General features: G+C 49.2%; 1 protein-coding gene across 2 annotated transcripts in view; it reads left to right on the forward strand.

Moving 5' to 3' along the window:
• The window catches only part of CPD (carboxypeptidase D), a 752,391-nt gene that overhangs the window by 689,030 nt on the left and 47,540 nt on the right, over positions 1-15,821 (forward strand). The window lies entirely within an intron of this gene.

Raw genomic sequence — 15,821 nt, forward strand, 5'->3', positions numbered from 1 at the left:
CCCTAAGGTGGTCTCACAGTCCCACCTGAATGAACCTATAAAACTTCCTGTTTTGTTTCCCTCAGTTGCGGAATGGGCTTTCCATACCCTAGATATTAAACAAGCCCTCATGTACTATATTGACAGGACTAAACCCTTGAGGAAGAAACGCAACAGCTCTTTGTTGCCTTCTCCAAACACCGCAAAGGGAAGGCCCTATCTAAATCAGGCATTGCAAGATGGATTGTAAAATACATCCAGACATGCTATGCTAAAGTGCCTTTTCCATTCCTCTTCGAGCCCACTCCACTCGGGGAAAAAAGGAGCCTTCTATGGCCGCCTTGAGGAACATCCCTATAGCTGACATCTGTAAACAGCTACTTGATCCACACCACATACTTTACAAAACATTATTTTGTAGATGTTAGTCCACTTTTTCAATCTACCGCAACTTCCTCAGGCTAGCCACTGCTTTTCTGGGAAGACTGCTTTGAAGTCTATGCACAGCATGTGTATATACAGCCACACCTGCTTCAAACAGAAAGTGTTACCCAGTAAGCATCTGTTTGTAGCTTGTAGTACTGTGGATTCACATGCACTAACCCTCCTCCCCGGATGCCTGTGTCTGTTGCAGTCGTCTTTCTATCTCATTTTCCTTTTTCCTTGCATGGACTTCTCTCTATATAATGCTTCACATCACATTCCATCCTCACCTGCCGTGCTAGAAACCAATCTAACAATGGAGTTTGACGTTGCTCATTAACAGCAAGAGGTGTTAACGTACCTCACGACTCAAAAGACTTATTCAAAGAAAAAACAACTTGCACACATCCGGGCGCAACACTAGATGGCAGGAGAGTACAAATGTCCTTCCTTGAGAACCTTCTTGCCTGGCCCAAGGAATTTCTGACTGTACTATTAATCAGGCAGTCTATATACCAAGTCAGCATCTCTAGTGCAACTTAATACATCTTAGGCAGTCAGTGGAGCTGTCCACATTTGAGACCCTTAATAGTGTCCTTGTCTCTCTGGTATGGGCCAGGAAGCGTAGCAGAGTTGAACTGGAGATTCTTCAGCTGGACATGGAACTGGGTGGTCTCGGCCTCCCTGACCTGCGTCTTTATCTCACAGCTCTCCTCCAATATGTGGCCCAATGGTGTGCGGAGGGCCCCAATATAGAGAAATATCTCCTAGCTGACTGGGGACGGGAGAATAGTCTCGAGAAATGTCTCCTGATGGGGCCCAGGTCCCTTCTGGATTATCCATTTATACGGTTCGCATGGTCTTGGGAGCGGGCTGTCACCTTGGTGCTACAAAAGGCTCCATACGCACGAACATTTCCCTTACAATGGCTCCATAGTTTCCGCCATATTGAGTGCATGATAACCCTGACTGAGTGGTTTGCGGGGGCGAGAGGGTGTCTCATGGCGCAAGATCTGTACCGCAATGGAACTTTAATTTCCTTCGCCGACGCACGGAAATGCTTCCAAGTCCCAGCTGGACACTTTTTACAACATGCAAAAATTTTGCACACCACATGTGAAATCTGGGCATTTTCCCCTTCTCAAGGAGCCTGTGGTATCGAACACTTTGTTGGTGATCTTTGACCCAGGCTCTTCTGGGGGACTGATCTCCCGCCTCTACGGGGCACTCAAGGCCGACCGTTCTATTGACGTTTCCCATGTTTGGAACCGATAGTTGGCTGAACTGTCTGTCCCTCTCATGGAGGGGTAGTGGAAGCACACATTTGAGCAGGTTAGGGAGGTGGCTAGTAATGCACGCTTTAAGCTTCTACAATTTCATTATTTTCATCGTACCTACTTGGCCCCTGACAGACTGGCATGGTTCAGTGTGCTACATTTGCCGGAGTGCTGCCATAGCGGATTTGAGAGGCGACATTCACACTTACGACTTGGGGCTGCCAACGACTCCAGTCTTACTGGTTGGGAGTTTTGGGGACGCTACGGAAGGCCACGGGATACCGGATTGAGGTGACGATCAAGCATTGTCTGCTCGGGGTATTACCTCTCTACCCCCCCTCCCAAAAGGTTGGGCCCAAAATGCATGATAAATTTGCGGGCTTGGGTTTGATGCTGGCTAGGCTCCGCATTACAATCCATTGGACTCATGCGGCACCCCCTCGCCTCACTAGATGGAAAGCAGATGTGCTGGAATGGGGAGTAGCGGAAGAGAAACACCTATGCATAGTTCGCACAGACGAGAATGCAGCTCAAGACCTGGAGACATGGAGGTTACTATTAGACAGATTACAGACTACTGCACAGCCGAGAGGGACCATGGACGCTATCGCACAATCTGGAACCCCTCGCTCGCGGTTTGGCGTACCTGGCGGGTCCCCTCGTCATGCAGATCAGCCATCATGACCGGGTGGATTTGGGGGGGGTGGCGAAGACCCTCTGGCTTCTGTGGTGAGACACGGGTTACAGTAATAATCTGCTAGTGGCAACGATATCCTCTACTGTTCTGGTCATTATCCAGTCCCTATCTGCGAGCAGATGCAAATATATTTTACTGCACTGTCCTGTCAATTGCTGCAAAGTTCTTAACAGTTATATTTTCATTTGATTTTGTATTTCATTATAGCCTGATCGGGGATATGCAGATTTATTGTGTTTATTGGATGCATTTTAAGGCGGGTTTGTTACCCACTCGATTAGATGTAATTCGCTTGCGCTTCATATGTCCCTTCTAGTGATTATTCTGCAAGTGCAATTATACATGACCCGATATAAAACTAATAAAAAGAAAATCTCACAGTGGAGCTAGCGGTGTGGGCTGACCTTGTTGTTTATTTTGGCAGATATGCTGAGTGATGAAGAAAGTGTCCCCATAACTGAGTTTACTGGGCTTTAGGGCAGGAGTCTTCATGTAAAGATTCTATAATTCTTTATGCGTCTGTGTGATGAAGAATCTTGAAATATTGTCACTGCAGACAATTTTGCTAACCATCCAGTAGAACTATTTTCTCTGCTAACTGGAATTGCATGATGCATATTTTCATTTGCTAGACCATGCAAATTACTGGAAATATTTAAGGTGATTAGATGACATTAACAGTTCAAATTATCTCCCCTTTGTCAGAGATGAGCAACCATTGGGTGGGTGAGTTGGGGGGGGAAAAAAAGGCTTACCTGCTGGTCGCCGCCACCTCTCCTCCTGTTGGAAGCACACAGGCTCCCAGAATCCATAGCCAATCACGACGATGCTGTGATTGGTCTGAGCGCTGTGGTTCGGCACTTTGAGAGGTACTGGGAGTCTGTGCATGTTCTACACCCAGGCTGTACAATACAGCTGGTGGAGAACATGCACAGTGTGCATGACTATTTGGCTGGCCTGAGACGGCCGGGGAAAACCATCATGTGCACTTAAGGTGCTTTAAAGTGCCTTAGCAGAGGAGCCACCTCTGAAAGCAACCAAAAGTCTTGTGAAGTACTGCATACCAATGGCTACTTTTTTATTCAACATTGCTCATGGAGTTTTAACAGTACATTCACATATTCCATCTCATGTTCCTTTGCCTTACATTACATATATTTTGCTTTGTAATAGACTAGTGTGCTCGGTAACCAATGGCTACTTGTAAAAAAATAAAAAAATGGTGTTCACCTTCACCCTTGATTTCTTAGCTGGTTCATAAAGGAAACATTTTCTATTCCTAAATCAATGGCAGAGAAACACCAGGTAGAACATTTTCAATGGAACATGGTTCCTGAAGGTCTAAAATTCAGATACTTTTTCTTTCAACAGATTATAGAAATAACTGCAGAAATTTACTCAGAGTGAATTGCTAGATATCTTTTTTAGGCTGGTAACATGTTTAAGGCATGTGTGGCTGTAGATGTACATGCTGTGCATACTCATGCCTTCTAATGCTGGGCACGGCTGTGTGCAAGTTGTTTTTCTTCGAAGTAGTCTTACGAGTCATGAGGTAGTAACACCTACTCTTGGTGATAATGTGCATGAGCATTAACTCCATTGTTGGATTGTTTTCCTTCTGTCTGGGTTCAGGCGTGTGGGCGCCTGTGCTCTGGTTCATGGTGCTCTTTTTGGTTCACACAGTACTTTACCTCCTTCTAGAATGTACTTCTATTACATTCCTCTTCTTTCCTGTGCGGGTTGACGTTTGAATACTTCGATCAAGCAGTGTTCCTATCAATTTGTCCTCTCCTGGACATCACCCGTCAGGGCCTACTCCTGTCTGTCACGTCTCTCCACCATGTCTCAATGGTGATGGAAGAGATGCCTTTTCGCTATTGTCCTTGCTGCCCTTGGAAATACATTTGGACTGATCTACATCAGGTCTGTCATTTGTGTCTGTCACTGGAACATAACGAGGCAGACTGCAACGTTTGCCACTCCTTCCATCTGGCCCATTGACTCGAGATGTTGAAGAGGAGCATACAAGATGCGCCAGACATGTCCGGTCCCTGCGATGTTGAGGGTTAACAACCGCATCCATCTGCTGCAGATGAAGAGGCTTTTTCCCTTGAAGGCAGCTCCAGCTCCGACCTGGAGATAGAGAACCTACTCAGCAGTCCATGAGTATATCTCCCCCTCCTCCCCCCAAACACTATCCTGAGCAACCTTCTGCCTGCCAAAAAGCATGCAGCCTGCTGGGAACATCTGAAAAAGGCTTTCTCACTGCCACCGCCTTTGGGCGATGGTCTGCACTGAGTAACTGCTTTGGAGGCCCCACTTAGCTCTGACTCATCGCTGAAAAAACCTTCCAGACTGAGCTCTTTGGCTCCAACCACCCTGGTAACGAGTGGACCCTCGGCATCGATCTCATCTGCCTCGTTACCAAGCAGACTATTGGCTCCAAAACAAAAGACTGTTTCGAAGCTGCAGACTTTGGTGTAGACCTACAAGTCCGTCACCAGTTGAGCCCATTCTCCATAAGCTCCGGGAACTGCTTGATTCAGGGCATGATAAGCTGGTCATCTACTCAAATACTAGTTGCATCCTTGCCCACCCTTCAGGACCTACTACTCCATCCTCTAAATGGCAGCTATCCTTCCAAGAAGCTCTGGACGCTTCAGTTCCTGCAAAACGACACAGGAAGGCAGATAAGGCTACTAGCCCCTTACCTCTTGCATCACCACCATACATTCCCCCACCTTTGCTTTCACCCTCCCCACCTCAAGGGGACCCCTCCTTTGACAATACATCTCAGGGATCTCCACATTCTGACATGGGTGGGCATGATGGGGGGTGGACATGTTTGATACTCCTCCACAGGGTGACTGATGGGACTCCTACGATATGGACCCACCAAGGGGCACAGACCCAGACCCTGGCCGCCCCTCTTCTCCTTATGACTCTACATCTTTCCAATCACTGATTAGTAGAGCTGCCTCTTTCAATAAGTTGCAACTCCACAGAGAGCCCTGGGAAGAGGTCTTTCTTTCTTAAACCTATTTCATAACCCACTGATCCACCCAGTATCTCCCAATATTCAAGGGCATACTTTGTGTCACCACTGACATTTTTACAGATCCCATCAAAACTAGGGTTATAACACTTAAGGTGGAGAAAAAATAAAAGGCCTCTCTCTCTGACCTATATATATATATATATGTGATCAACTCCCGCCGGCTCGCTAATCATCGCCACTTCCCATAAATGCGCAAAATCCTAGGCCGTCTGAGATGCCCCGTCGCCATATAGAGAGAGCAAATGCATAGATGCTGCAGGGAAAAGGGTAGCGGTGCAGTCAGCCAACCATTGGCTTATTGCAAATTCCATGGGCCTCCTTGCAAGATGTAACCGTGCCCTCTGAAATGAAATTTAGGATCTTCTCCAGTACCTCCCTGAGCAGAATAAGAAACATGGCTAGGAAATAGTATCAGAGGCTACGCTCATTACTAATACTTCCAATCGCTGTGCCCTGGACTCAGCTGGTCTGCAAGGCTGTGCAGGTTTTGGGACGAAATTAATCGGTATTGCACTGATAAACTGAAAGTACAGAAGATGCTGGATTCTCAGACTGCAGTTTTAGTATACTCACCTGATTTAAGAGCTGACCTGTTGCAAAAAAACAAATATACATTGTGGTCTTACTAGCTCGATCCTTAATACTGCAAAGGTGGCGTTCTAATGAAATTACTACCTTTCAACATCTACAGTGTAAACTTAATGAGATTAAGGAGTCGGAAAACAAATATGCATTAAGATCTGGGTCGTATAGGAAATTTGTGACATTTTGGGAAACTGTATTGAATGTTTCTCTTCCTATGTAATCATTAAAGTCTATTGTACTACATTTTTCTTTTAATGTATTTGGTTGATTGTGAATAAGAATCATGTTTCAGAATTATTATATAATATTAGAAAAGTAGGTTGTGCAGTATTTAAACCTGATCCTGTCTCTTTTGTGTTGTTTTATGCTATTTAACTGTGTATTTATGAACTATTCCAAAAAAAATGAAAATATAAAAAAAAGGTTTGTGGGTGGCGGAAGGCTCTATCAGTTCAATGTCCTCCCCTTTGGGGTCCCTACCGCAGCTCAGATATTCACCAAATTCCTTGCGGTGGTAGCAGCTTGTCTCTGCAGACCGTGCATTCATGTTTTCCCATATCCGGATGTTTGACTCCTCAAGCTGCTACCATCGGCAGTGCCAAAACCACACACAAGCCACAACATCTACATAATCACTTGGGGTTTACCATCAACTCCCACCTCTAACCCCTACAGATCCGGCCTTACCTAGGGGCTGTTCTCAAGACAGAGGTAGGCTTAGCCTATCCCAGTTTTTCAAGGATCCAGTCTTTTTAAGCATATGTTCCAACTAGATCAACAACTCAGTCAGGACTGCCATGCGTCTCATGGGCATGATGGCCTCCAGCATAGCCATAGTAACACATGCAAGGCTTCCCATGCATCCGTTGAAGGAATGTTCCTGTAACTGTGGTTTCAAGCAGAGGGTCATTGGAACTATTTGGTGTTAATCATTCGCCGCACTAATCGTTCTCTGCAGTGGTGGAACATCAACAACCTATTGCAGGGGTGGACTTTTCCCAACCCTGTACCCCAAATTATTTTTACAACGGATTGCTCACTCTTGGGTGGGGCGCACACATACAGGATCTGACTGTACAGGATCTGTGGGAGACCAAATTCCACGGCCTCCAAATCAACTACCTGGAGCTTCTAGCTATTCACCTTGTGTTGAAAGATTTCCTGCCTCACCTGAGAGCTTGCATGAGGACAACTTTGCCTGACAATGACAGCCATGTACAACCTTCAGAAATAAAAGGGGGGTGACACGCCTTCCACAGCTGTCTGCTATCTCAGAGCATTTGGCTTTGGGCTTGCTGCCACAACTTTCATGATAGAGGAATTCTTTTTGGGGATGGACACTACCTCGGCAGAATGCGACAAAAAGTCCACCAGTACCACAAGTACTCCTCTTTTACTTTCACAAATGCAGGTTCTCTGAAGTGATATGTTTGCAACCGCAGATTACGCCGAATGCCCAAACTTCACACACCCACTGTCCAGCGGCAATGCACTATGGATGGATTGGTCAGGGATAATTGCCTACACTTTTTCTTCTCTCCTTCTATGGTTCATAGGTGTTCGGCAGGTGTACCTCATGCTCATCTTGGTAGCTCCCACATGGGCTTGCCAGCCATGATTCACAACTCTGTTCAACTTGTCTGGTTCTGTATGAGAGGCTCCCCAACAGACCGGACCTTCTCATGCAGATCCATGGAGAAATCTGGCACCCAGACCACTCAGCCTTGCGAGCTGGCTCCTGAGGTCATAGAATTTGGACACCTTAATCTTCCGCCTGAGCATTCTCAAGGAAGCCAGCAGACCTACCACCCGTGCCTGCTAGGCGGCCAAATGTAAAATGTTATCTGCTAATGTCACTCAGACATTGAAGCTTTGAAAGCTACACAACAGAGCACTGTTTACTTGCTACGCTTACACATTTCTGGGCTAGCTTTTACCTCCATATGCTCACATATAGCCGCGGTAGCTGTCTTGTCTTCAGAATAGACAGAACATCTCTTCAAAATACCAGTTAATAAAGCTTTCATGGAGTGTTGGAAGGCGGACCCCGAGGAGTCGGTGAGACCACCCAGGGGGGCCCTCTCACTGCACGAGGTAGCCGAGCGCTGCCGAGAAGTCTCCTGAGAGATCCTTCTCCTATCACGCACTAGCACAGTAACACCACCACACAGGACTCAAGGAGGTTTGTCTGGTGACAAGCAATTCTTTATCAGCAATCAAAAGGTTACGAGGTCAATATTTACACGAAGGGATCGAGGGATCCACCAAAAGTCTCAGTGTCTCTTTGGAAGGGTAGGGGTAGCGGGACAGTCTTTGGCAGGAGTGCGGTACGAGGGTACCCGGGGCCCAGTTCTTATCCTCAAGCTGGAGGACCTCCGATCTCGGAGGGGGTCGAGCCGCGACGGCGTCAGCAGGGCTCTGGCGTACAGTTCGTGGAGAGCCGCGATTCAATCAGCAGGGCTCTCAAGATGGTTTCTGTTCAGCTCGAGCCGCGACGTCGTCAGCAGGGCTCCGAGGAAGGTTTCAGCGAGGTTGGGCCGCGACAGCGTCAGCAGGGCTCCGATGTTCCAGGTGGTTCAGAAAGGGTTCACAAGAAGGAGCCGCGACGCAGTCAGCAGGGCTCGTGATGGTTCCGACAAGAGTTCTTCTCCGTAGGGTCAGCCGCGATTCAATCAGCAGGGCTCTCGACTCCGGGATACAACTGCCGAGCTGTGGTGGGGTCGCCCCAGATATAGGTCTGGAGCCCTTTGATGTCCGGACCTATGCGCCCGAGGGGGCGGAGTGGCCGGGTGGAGGTGGCCAGACGCCCAGCAGGAGAGGCGCCAGGCCCATGGGAGTTGCAGGGCGATCACACCTCGAGAGGGGGAGGACAGTTGGGGGTCCCATCGATACTGTCCTCCGCCGGGGGCGATGAATGGTTCCTGCGGCACCCCCTGGCTGGTTCGTGGTGCCTCGATGTCGGGGCTTCGCTGGGGTTGAGGCCGGGTTGAGCGGGGTCGCGCCGGCTGGTGCACGGCGTGACGTGGAGGCCAACAAGATGGCGGAGCCACGAGGAGTATGCGACCACGTGCAGCTCCGGGTGAAGGGCCTTGGTGCAGTTCAGACGGGTGGCCCGTGACGGCCGGGGCGGGGAACGGGCACAATCCAGGGGGTTAAGGACCACGCCACGAGGCCGGGTCCAACATGGAGGGTCTCAAAAGAGCAGTTCTTCCTCTGGTTCCACCAGCACCCTCATGGAAACATTGTACTTGCACAACTTATGAGTCCCATGGCGTGCCAGTGAGCTTCAAGCATTAACCCTGGAAAAAATTTCCTTTCAAATACATAGGGACAGAGATGTCCTCATCAACCCTAAAAACCTATCTAAGGTAGTGTCTCAATTCCATCTCAATCAGTCAACCTGCCTGTTTTTACCCACAAGCGGACTCCATTGTGGAATGGGCTCTCCATACATTAGATGTAAAACAGGCCATTATGTACTGCATTGATAGATCTAAGACTTTTAGAAAGACAGAGCAACATTTTGTTGCTTTCTCCGAACCTCCTAACAGGAAAGCTATATCCAAGTCGGGCATTGCCAGATGGTAGTTAAATGCTTTCAGACATTTTATACTAAAGCCAAAGGAGTTCTACCACTCCTCCTCCTAGAGAACAGTCTACTCGAAAGAAAGGAGCCTCTATGGCCTTCCTAGGGATCTTCTCAATAGCTGCTCTATGCAAAGCAGCTACCTGGTCTACACCACACACTTTCACAAAACACTACTGTGTGGATGTTCTAGCCCGCCATTGGTTAGGCATTTCTTCATACTCTTTTTTCAAACCACTGCAACACCCACAGGCTAGCCACCACTTTTGAGGAGGACTGCTTTATAGTCCATGCACAACATCTGTATCTACAGCCACACATGCCTTGAAAAGAATGTTACTTACCCTGTAAGCATCTAGTCGTGGCATGTAATGCTGTAGATTCACATGTGCCCACCCGCCTCTTTGGAGGCCTGTGGCAGTTACAATATTTTCTAATAGCTCTTTTCCCTCTTATGCATTTACATCTCTTTAATTATTACTTTGTTTCACACTCAATCCTCACCTACTGTGTGGGAAAACAATCTAACAATGGAGGCTATGCTCATGCACGTTATCGCCAAGGGGAGTCTCTCTACGTGGTGACTTGAAAGACTTATTCCAAGAAAAGTCTGCAGACATCCAGGCCCAAGCCCAACACTAGATGGCAGGAGTATGCACAGCATGTGAGTCTACAGCACTACATGCAACAAACAGATGCTTACAGGGTAAGTAACCTATTCCTTATCTGTTGTCAATTGAATAAATCGCATCCTGTTTCATGCCTGCTGACATCTTTTGTATTTGTTATATCTCCAGTTTGCCATCTCACCCTCAAACATGATGTGTCCCACAGCAGTATCAATGTAGCGAATAGAGCCATTTCTTCCACATAACAATCATTCAAAACATTTCTTAAATATTTGTTAGGAAAATTTTCGTCTGATAGAGTCAGCCTCAAATTGGTATCTAAAGGTTTTGGCGACACAACAGTGTAATCAAACCATGTGCGCCTGGAATCTCAAATATCCAAATTTATGCCAAAATCATTTCAGGTTTTCATTTTAAAGGTTCCCCCATTTTTTTCAAATGTGCTTTGGCATTGCGCACACTTGATGCCTATAGGGCTATCATCTGATATGTTGCCAGAAGCGACTGCTTCAGGTTCTCAGTTCACCTTGTGATATGTGGCTATGCCAGTATAGATAAAGAAATCTCACAGGCAGGGCATTGTCTGAGGTAGATGGTATGCATATTAAAGCTGCTGCTTTTCTGTTCAATAACTCAAACTATTTCATGGGATTCTAGGCCCGATAAATTTGTGAAATTCCCACTGCAGGGCAGCCACTTACGTAATTATCTTTTCCTCATAAAATTCCTGTTCACTTTTCTTTTGACTTCCCCTTTCCTCCATTGAACTAGGCAGTTATTAAGGAATTTCACAGGCATAGGCAGACACAGTAAGAATAGCAAGACACTCCGAGAAGAAGCCCCTATATGTCTATACAATTTCATAGCACAATCTTAGAATATAGTCTTAATTTAGAAGAGGTGTCTTTAGCCGGCCTCTGCACCCCATTTATGCCTAGATTGTGAATTGGGTGAAGCAGAAGTTCCTTGTGGAATTCAGCTTTGCCAAACCATGACTGACCCAGTGGTTCAGAACCAGTTTTCCCAGGTGCAGCAACACCGGACCCGATTTTGCCAGCTGGCATAAATGGCTGTTAACATTGTTTTAGGTTAATAATGAGACATTGGCCACGCCTCATCCTACATCTCTACCCAAACTCATTGTATGGCAGAAGAGGCGCATGCAAGCTCCCCCTGCTATTACATTTCTTCCCCTTCTCTTCCCTACCCTCCTGATGCTCATCCCACCCTCATGCATCCCTTGAGACTTCCCCCCCACCCAAAAACAAATGCGAACAAATTATTATAAGCAGGCAGTAAATGTGGATGTTCTACCCAGTAACAGTAATTCCATCCGATTATTGTGCATCACTGACAGCTACTTCTGTGTTACTTGGTTATCCTCTAGCTCCCCATAAATCCCTTGGACTGTGAGGCCAAACTCCTAAGATGTTTATTTTTTGGAGCCTTGCACAGGAGAATAAAGGAGCAGTGGCAAGTAGGATCTGCAGCTGCCAGAGTAGCACTCTTGACATGTATTACACCATTCAATACACAGTTGATGTCCTAGTACTCCCTGATCTACATTCGCTGACATTGTACCATTACAACAGTTCCTAGAATGTCAGTTCTTAGTCCTCCCTACTCTGCATTTACAAAACTCCCTTAGGGGCATAGTCTATTTGTTTAGATTTTTGTATCCTGTTCAGCCAAACATGCCCAAGTAACTAGGCTCTCCTACTCATCCTGGTTCACTCACCAGCAAAAGACAAAAATCAGATTTTACAGCCATCCACCAGTGGACGTGCCTTTGCTCCCTCATTCTCAATTAAGTGGAAATGGAAATCTGCTTTCCCTATATGTTTTACCCACAGTCTTTCCTCTTGGCATCTCCAGATTATTTACTCACCCAAGAATCGTATAGTGCACTTCAGCAGTGGTATGCAACTCATTTTAAATCACCACCACAGCAACAACTGACTTGTTTCTTCTACCTCCCTAACGTCGACAGGCTCTAGCAGCATATCTTCCCTGGTACCAAAATCTTTATCAGTCTGGTCCTGAGCAATCTAGACTCATTGACCTCTTATGACTTTCTTATCCACCTTGCAAAAGTACTCAGCTTAATGTCACACACTGTATTCCACGTTGACAGGTCACTCCCACTAGTGTCTATTGCCCAAAAATCCAGACTCTTTTGAACCAGAACAGAGCATGCTCTACGTTTCTCCCCCTGGTACTCACAGATGTCCACCTCTTTTCATCCCTATGTCTACCCAGAAACAACTCGCTCTACATTGCCCCTTCTCTCAGCATAATTATCTAGTCAGCTCCTACTGACTTTCGTTGACCTGCATTTAGTTTCTGTTCCTTTCCTAGCCACTCTTAAGTGTAAGACTCTTCTCACATTGATATTCTCCTTTTACTGGTCTTCACAGACATAGAAACTAGCCCTCAAAGCCTATATTATGGCACAGCTAAGTGACCCTTGACCCCTCCAGGTAGGTCGCTCCCCCTCCGCACAGCACCGCCTGTGTGTCCCTGCCCCAGCTGCCGCTGAGGAAGTTCGAGGCCCTCCACCACCCGCAGGCTACCACCTGCGCCTCATCCCTGGTGGCCAGTGGTAGGCCGTAGGTTTGTTCATCTTCCGCTCTATTGTTTTATTGTATTGCCTGTATTTCATTGTTGTGTCTGTGACTGCTGTTCTGTCTTCCCCCGCTGCCTGTTCGTGGTACGTGCCCGTTTTCCTCCCTCTGTTCCCCTTGCTGTCCCCGTGTCTCTCAGCCCGGTTTTTCCTTCTGTACCCCTCGCTGCCCCGTGCCGCTCTGCCTGTTTTTGCCTTCTGTTTCTCAGCTGCCCCTGTTTGCCTTCTGTGACACTCGTTTTTTCCCTGTATTTCTGTGCCCTTTTGCCTTCTGTTCCCTTCATCGTCCCTCCCCGCCGCTGCGTCCCCTGTGGCCCCGCCCCCCTGACTGCCCACTGCCCATTCGCTGCTCCCGCCTCCCAGCTGCTCCTCCCTCCCACCTCCCCTTATATGCCAGCCGCTGGCGCGCCTAAGGCAAGCATGTCTGCGCCTGTCCGCGGCTGGACTACGCCCAGAGCCAGAACCCCTGGCCCCCGCACCTGCCATGACGACCGCTGCCACTACGACGCCAGCACTCTGCATGCTCTCAACTCCGGACGGACCCACACCTGCTCCAAGGCCGCCCCAAAACGCACACGCGGTTCCTTCACCTGCAGGTACTGCAGCTACACCAGCCTCAGAGCCGACGAACCACCCGCCAAGAAAGACCCCAACCACCTCCAATGCATACTACCGTACACCTGCTCCGCACGCAAACACGCCGTCGAGCTCTGGGACCTGCTCAACACAACATCCCCGGACGTCTCCTTCCTGACAGAGATCTGGCTGAACGACTCCTCCGCACCCTATCACCCGCAGAGACCGCACCAAAGGAGTCGGAGGAGGAATCGCCATCGTCCACAAGACCAGCATCAGGGTCTCGACTAGCACCAACAACGCGCTCAACACCACCGAACACATGCACTTCCAGATCCACACAGACCCTAACTCCACCCTCAGAGGCACCCTCGTCTACCGACCCCCCGGACCCTGTCCCTAGTTCAGCGACTCCGTTGCCGACTTCATCAGCACGCACACCCTGACCTCCACCGACTACATCCTCCTCGGAGACCTGAACTTTTACCTTGAGAACAACAATGACAACTCCACAACCCTGATCGATAACCTCGCGAACCTCGGACTGAAGCAACTCGTCATAACACACACCCACTCCGCCGGCCACACGCTCGACCCCGTCTTCTCCTCAAGCCCGCACGTCTCCGTCAGCTACACCACCGAACTCCTCTGGACCGACCACCGCTGCATCCACTTTGCCTTCCAGAAACCCACCACACACCACTGCACCCAACAGATCCCCCGCCGCTGCTGGAGCAAAATCACTGAAGACCAACTACATGCAAACCTCACTCTCAGCCCACCCACCGAACCCTCCAACGCCGATGACGCTGCCCACGGCGCAGTCCTCGATCCAGCGTCTGAGGTGAACACCCTCGCCCCGCTGAAGAAACCCTCCCACAGACACCAGCAAGAGGGTCAGCTGGTTCACCCCAGAACTCCTTGCCTCCAAGCAAGCCTGCCGGAAACTAGAGAAGGAATGGCACAGTGAACAAACTCCGGACAGCCACGCAGCACACAAGGACGCCATCCGCAACCACCACCTCATCACGGCGGCCAAGAGGACCTACTTCATAGACCGCCTTGACGACAACGCACACAATAGCAAGGAGCTCTTCAACATCGTGAAGGAACTCTCCAACCCCAGCTCCAACACCAACGACATCCTGCTGTCGCAAGCCCTGTGCGACTCCCTCGCCACCTTCTTCCACCGCAAGATAGCAGACATCCACGACAGCTTCAACACCCAGACAGCCCCAACAGACAGCAACACAACAGACTCTCCGCACACCATCGACCACGACCCCCTGCTGGCCTGGGCCAGCATGAACGTCAACTACACCATCAAGACCATGAGCACAATCCACTCTGGCTCTCCGTCAGACCCATTCCCGCACCACGTCTTCAAGCAGCTCCATCGCACCCCACATGCACAACATCATCAACCTCTCCCTCGAGACCACGACCTTCCCAGAGAGCTGGAAACATGCCAAGATAAACGCCCTACTCAAACCTAAGGCAGACCCAAGAGACCTCAAGAACTTCCGGCCCATCTCTCTGCTCCCCTTCCCGGCCAAGGTCATCGAGAAAATCGTCAACAGACAGCTAACCCGATACCTCGAAGAAAACCGAATCCTGGAGCCTTCCCAGTCAGGGTTCCGCAGCAACCACAGCACCGAGACTGCCCTCATCGCCGCCACCGACGACATCAGCACCCTGCTGGACAACGGTGAGACCGCAGCACTCATCCTCCTAGACCTCTCCGCCGCCTTCGACACTGTCTGCCACCGCACACTACGCGCTCGCCTCCAAGCCGCAGGGATCCGAGACGAGGCTCTGGAATGGACCACCTCCTTCCTCTCCGGCAGAACCCATAGCATCCGCCTCCCCCCCCCCCCATTCCGTTCCAAAGCCTCCGAGATCATCTGTGGCGTACCCCAGGGATCCTCCCTCAGCCCGACACTGTTCAACATTTACATGGCCCCGCTCACACACATCACCCGACAGCACGACCTCAACATAATATCCTACGCAGACGACACTCAACTGATCCTCTCCCTCACCAAGCACCCTATCACCGCCAAATCCAACCTCCACGAAGGAATGAAGGCCATCGCCGACTGGATGAAGATCAGCCGCCTGAAGCTGAACTTGGACAAGACGGAGGTCCTCATCCTCGGCTCCAACTCCTCAGCCTGGGACGACTCCTGGTGGCCGACGGCACTGGGAGCAGCCCCGACACCCACCGACCATGCACGCAACCTGGGAATCATCCTCGACTCAACGCTCTCAATGACCAAGCAAGTTAACGCCGTCTCCTCCTCCTGCTTCAACACCCTCCGCATGTTCCGCAAGATCTACATATGGATCCCGACAGATACAAGAAAGAGTCACCCAGGCCCTCGTCAG

Source organism: Triturus cristatus, chromosome 3_2 (assembly GCF_964204655.1).
Source record: "Triturus cristatus chromosome 3_2, aTriCri1.1, whole genome shotgun sequence".
Classification (NCBI taxonomy): Eukaryota; Metazoa; Chordata; class Amphibia; order Caudata; family Salamandridae; genus Triturus; species Triturus cristatus.